Genomic DNA, 6000 nt, shown 5'->3' on the forward strand with positions numbered 1-6000 from the left:
GCGAGTAAATCACTCGCATTTGCGAGTGATTTTTCCAGTTGGCGACTAAAAATAAAAAAAACGCTTATCTTTTTGGCGACTTTTTTTTTTTTTTTTACATGGGGGTCACCACTTATCAAGGCCCGAAGGCCACTCAGGGATAAGGGTTATTGCGTGTACAGTAATCAGTGAGATAGTATTGTAGTAATCATTAGTATTGGGAGTTTTGATAGTGTCTTACTTAAGGGGGTGGCTTGTCAGGAGTTTATGTTGGACTTGAAGACGTCCAAGTTATAGTCAGGTGGGAAACAGGCAAGCAGCAGAGAGTTCCACTGACGTGCAGTTCTAAGAAACAAGCTTTGCTCATGGAATCTACGTTTGGATTTAGGCACAGATAAAGAGTGGGGAAAATTATTGACAGTAGTTTCAGCCAGACGGGTGTTTCTTGTGAAAGATTGGCGAGGGGGGGGGACGAGGGATTGGAACTCAGACGAGCACCTGCCATGGAAATAACGATAAAACAAAGACAGGCTCGCAACGTCTCTTCTGTGGGAGAGAGGTTGCAGGGAAGAGAAAAGGGCATCCCCCACTATAACACGAAGTCTATTTTGTACTCTATCAAGGCAGGATAGGCTGTTTTTAGCAGCTCCTGCCCAGATGTGGCAGCAGTACTCCATCCTTGGACGTACTTGGCTTTTATACAGATAAAGAATTGCATCAGTAGTGAGATATCTTCTGGAGCGGTAGAAGGATCCCACCATTTTCCCAGCGTCTCTGGCAACAGATTTGATGTACGTGTGCCATTTCAGATCAGGAGTGAAGGTCAAGCCCAGAAGCTTGTCAAAACATGAAGCCTCCCCAAGACGAGAGTCATCCATTTCAATTGATGCCAGATCGGAATCAGAGCGTTGATGATGTAAAGATAGAAGCTTGGTTTTGGATGCATTAAAAGTGACCAGCCACCTCTTCCCCCATTGTACCATGCGCTCAAGATCAGAGGAGAGAGAATTAGAGAACTTTGTCATTTACGGCCTTTGATGTGTTGCCATAGATGGTCGTGTTATCAGCATAGATGTCAATGAATGATTTAAGTATGTGTTTTGGGAGATCATTGATGTAGATCAGGAAGAGAGTTGGACCCAGGATGGACCCCTGGGGGACTCCAGCATTAATACTGTGGGCCTCTGATTTCTGCCCATCAACCACTACTCTTATGAACCTATCAGAGAGAAATGATTTAATGATTGAGAAAACCGACAACTCTTCTAATAGTGAATGAAAAATGTCTTCAACTTATATTTTCTTAAAATAAAACGAATAAAGTCAAATTATTTAAACAGTAAAAGAGAAATAGAACAATATACTTTTTTTCTTTTTTGAAGGCTTTTGAAAGAAATATCTCTAAAATGAAATTGATCACGTGGTAATATTTCGCAACATTTTTACAGTAGTAGGCTTCTTTTGAAGTTTCAAAAAGAATATCATTGGAATAACATTAGAACTATGCATGCTAAGTGGTGGTTTGCGGTTAAGGTCTTCAGAAAATAAAAAAATACAAAAACAATTATTTTGCTATCTTTTAAATACAACGTTATATTTAATTTAAGCTACTACTGTGCACTGCGGTAGGTGCGTCAGAAATTTTGTGAAAAATATTGAATAATTCTACCCTGTCTTTCCAAGCTTATAACCCATCGAAAAATGTAATTCAAGCCTTAATTTTTTTTTTTTTCAATTAAAGGAGCAAGGACCAAGGTTTCATTTAAAAAAAATAACAAAAGAAAAAACAAACAACGTGGTTTAAAAAAAAAAAAAAAGGTTTTAAACTTCGGACTTTACAGGTAAATTTCTAAAAAAAAAACACTACTTTTTTTTTTTTTTTTTTTTTTTTTTTTAAATTTGAATATATTATTTATTGATCATTTATCTTCAATTTGTGATATATAAAACTTTGAGTAAATTATTTACTTTTTCATAGACACTTGAAAATGGTGGGGGGCGTAAATTTAAAAAAAAACGTTTGTCTAAAATATTATATTCGGTTTATTGGAAAGAGCATAAAATTTCACATTGACACTGAAAATATCGTAAAAATTGAATCAATAGAAAAATTTTGATAGATTTTTAAATTTTAAAAATTGAAAAATACTGAGCTCGTAAAATTCAATTGATTTCATTAATGTTTTTTAAAAAATAAAAAAAATGTTTCTATTACTTTTAAAACAACTTTATTAGTTTATTTTGGAAGTATAATCCATAAAGACAATAAGCAAAGCACTTTTAAAAGAGAAATTACGAGTTTTTTGTATTTTATTCGCAGTTTCGTGTTAGGGGTGTCAAAAATTCCTACAAAAATTCTGATACACCTAGCACTGCGGTAAGTCAATTAAAAAATTTTTTGTTTTCTTTAAAAAATTTACATGCTATTAAAATATTCAGCTAATGAAGCAAAAAAAACCCCTCAAAAAACTTTATAAACAAAAACACGTGTTGAGGCTTCCTTCCATGTCTTAAAAACTATTTGCTCCAATTTTGAATGTAATATTTGTTTATAACACACCCGAAATTCTATGAAAATTAAGATTTTAAAGACAAATCCTGCGGTAGTGTATTATCGACATTCACCACAAAAAAAAAAAAAAAAAAATTTATCCGCAATTTTTAAAAAATTCATTTCCATCTAATTTTAAATTGTCAGCAAAAGATTACTACGCCTATGTGATTCACTTTAATACGTGTGTGCGCACACATATGGCACACGAATAGCCTTGGTGTGCGCTCTAGAGTACCTTAACGAAAGCTGTAAAATGGCCGAAAATAGTCTGAGGGTTCAGAGGCACATACCCACTAGCGTAGCTAAGGGGTGGGGGCAGGGGATACTGTCCGCCCCGGGTGACAGCCATAGAGGGGTGACAAATCCCCCCCCCCCCCTTCATTTTTTTTTCGGCTAAGCTAAGGTGCGAAAATAGTCGTAAATAGAATTTATTTATTATATATTATGGAATTTTTAAGTTTTGATTTAAAAAAATCTTTTTTTAGAATATTATAAACTCTCCAAAAATTACTTAGTCATTAAAAAATCTTTTTTGCCGATTTTTATTGAAAACTATTGTACTTTTGAAATCATTTGATGGCATTTCATTTTTTTAACTGTGAAAAATGAGAAAGGATTATATTATATATATATATATATATATGTCTACTATTGTAGGCATAATCACAGATGAGATATTAGAATCTATTAGTGAGTCACATTATGCGTCAGTTACGATTGATGGTGCCACTGACAGCTCTGTGTCAGAAAATGGAGCAGTTTATGTTGGAATAATATTGAATGGTAAACCAGAAAATAAACTTATTGAAATTACTGCCATTGAACATAGCCATGCTGAAGGCATTATCTCTGCTACTAAATCTACTCTTTCAAAAATGGGGATCCATGATGATGAAATGTCATCAAGAATTGTTGGGTTTTGTGCAGATGGTGCAAATGTGAATACCGGACAGAAGAATGGTGTTGTGTCACTGTTGAGGAAGGAAGTTCTTCATCTGATTGACTTTCACTGTATGGCACGCAGGTTTGAATTAGTTCTGTTGAAGCTACGAAAGCAGTGTCCTATCATGCAGTCTGTCAATGAAGGTCTACATTTGATATGGAAGACGAACCACTTCAGCCCAAAGAGCAAGACAGCTAAAGATCATTGGAGAAGAACTTGAAACAAGAATTTACTCACCAGCACCAGTGATGGGTACCAGATGGGTTCCCCATGTAGACAGGGTAATGAGAGCTTTTTTACAAGGAAAAAAAGATGGTCATTTGGGTGAGGATCATGGTCAGTATGCAGCAGTCTTCACTCGTATGGAAAATCTTGCAGCAACATCACCAAATGCAGATAGTAGATGGTAGAGCTAGGAAAGTACAAAAGCAGTTGAAAGACCTTGTATTCACTGCATTTTGCTATTGATCTGTTTGGTGAGCTAACTTTACTCGGTCTAAAACTACAGGCAAACAATCTGATTCTTTCTGTAGCAGTTGGATCGATTAACGATTGTATGGAAACTATTACAAGTATGAAGGAGGAATACATTCCTGGGGGAATGTATGAAAAGTTTATGAATTGCATTGAAGATCAACAGTTTTCAAATTTGCAGGATAATCCTAAATTTCAAGGAGTTGAAATGACTGGAAGTCCTGTTTGTGTGGCCAAAAAAAAAAAAACTGGAGAAACATGTTGGCTCTACAGTTGACCTTATATTGAAAGAACTGGAGTCAAGGTTCAAAACCTGTTGGGAGCAAACACAAGTGTAGATGCTCAAGCTGTGGTGAAAAGCTTCAAGGTATTTAATCATGATACATGGCCAGAAGGTAAAAGAATTTCTACATTTTGGAAATCATAAAATAGAGGTGATTTGTAACTGGTTTGAAAAACCTCTTGTGACTGCAGGATGCAACGTGGAAGTTGTTCAAACAGAATGGAGACAAATGGAATTCTTTGTTTCTAATACTTTCAGGGACAAGTCTTATTCTGATCTGTGGCAAATTCTACTAACCAAGGACCCATACAAGACTGACTTCTCCAATTTGTTACATCTTGTAAGAATAATGCTGACTCTTCCTATTAACTCTGCAGAGTGTGAGAGAGCCTTTTCTGCACAGAAAAGAATAAAGACGGACATACAGAGCAGCTTGTCTGTACAGAAACTGTCAGATTTAATATTGATTTCTTCAGAAGGTCCAGATCTTGTTGAATTCAACCCAGAGAAATCCATTGAGAAGTAAATGGCTAATGGCAGGAGAAGGATTGCTGGGGGGGGGTAGCAGTACAGTGTGACTGGCCAGCTAACATTATTTCTGTAAATCAACAGAGCAGTAATATTTAAAAACAAAAATATTTAAGCTATTTATTCAAGTTATATTTGATAAAATTGAAACTGAATAAAATTTCTGAATTTCCCCCTTTTTAATTTTGTCTATCCCATAATTCGAAAATTAAATAAACATCACCTAATATTATGGTTTATTCATAACAGTGAAATAGCATTACATTGGTTTGGCTAGTAAATTTTTGCATTACATTGGTTTGGCTAGTAAATTTTCTACTTGGCTAGTAAATTAAAATATTTCGTTGTCAAAGGTCAACTAAAATTAAATTTGTCCGTAGAGCCCTGTTTATACTTGTGTTTTCTACTTTGTGTGTGTGTTTTCTACAGTGTGTGTGTGTGTGTGCGTGCGCGTGTTTTATACTTTTGTGTGCGTTTTCTACTTGTGTGTGTGCGTGCGCGTTTTCTACTGGTGTGTGTGTGTGTGTGTGTGCGTGTTTTCTACTTGTGTGTGCGTGCGTGTTTTCTACTTGTGTGTGCGTGCACGTTTTCTACTTGTGTGTGTTTTCTACTTGTGTGTGCGTGCGCGTTTTCTACTTGTGTGTGTGTGTATGTGCGTTTTCTACTTGTGTGTCTTTTCTATTTGTGTGTGTGTGTGTGTATGTTTTCTACTTGTGTGTGTATGTTTTCTACTTGTGTGTGCGTGCGCGTTTTCTACTTGTGCACGTTTTCTACTTGTGTGTGTATATGTGTGTTTTCTACTTGTGTGTGTATATGTGCGTTTTCTACTTGTGTGTGTATATGTGCGTTTTCTACTTGTGTGTGTATATGTGCGTTTTCTACTTGTGTGTGTGTTTATGTGCGTTTTCTACTTGTGTGTGTGTTTATGTGCGTTTTCTACTTGTGTGTGTGTGTTTATGTGCGTTTTCTACTTGTGTGTGCGTATTTTCTACTTGTGTGTTTATGTGCGTTTTCTACTTGTGTGTGCGTATTTTCTACTTGTGTGTTTATGTGCGTTTTATGCTTGTGTGTGCGTGCATGTTTTATACTTGTTTTCTAATTTGTGTTTGTTTTCTACCTCTCTCTGTGTGTATGCGCGTTTTATACTTCTCTATGTGTATGCATGTTTTATAATTTTGTGTGTGTGTATATATGTGTATACATGTATTATATTTATGTCTGTGTGTATATGCATTATAC

The 6000-nt window shown here is 35.6% G+C and overlaps 1 protein-coding gene across 5 annotated transcripts in view; it reads left to right on the forward strand.

The window, feature by feature from the left end:
• Positions 1-6000, forward strand: part of LOC145267087 (dynactin subunit 1-like) — a 234592-nt gene that overhangs the window by 12418 nt on the left and 216174 nt on the right. The window lies entirely within an intron of this gene.

The sequence above is a fragment of the Euprymna scolopes genome, chromosome 42 (assembly GCF_053919585.1).
Source record: "Euprymna scolopes isolate OS-2025 chromosome 42, ASM5391958v1, whole genome shotgun sequence".
In the NCBI taxonomy this organism is placed as follows: domain Eukaryota; kingdom Metazoa; phylum Mollusca; class Cephalopoda; order Sepiida; family Sepiolidae; genus Euprymna; species Euprymna scolopes.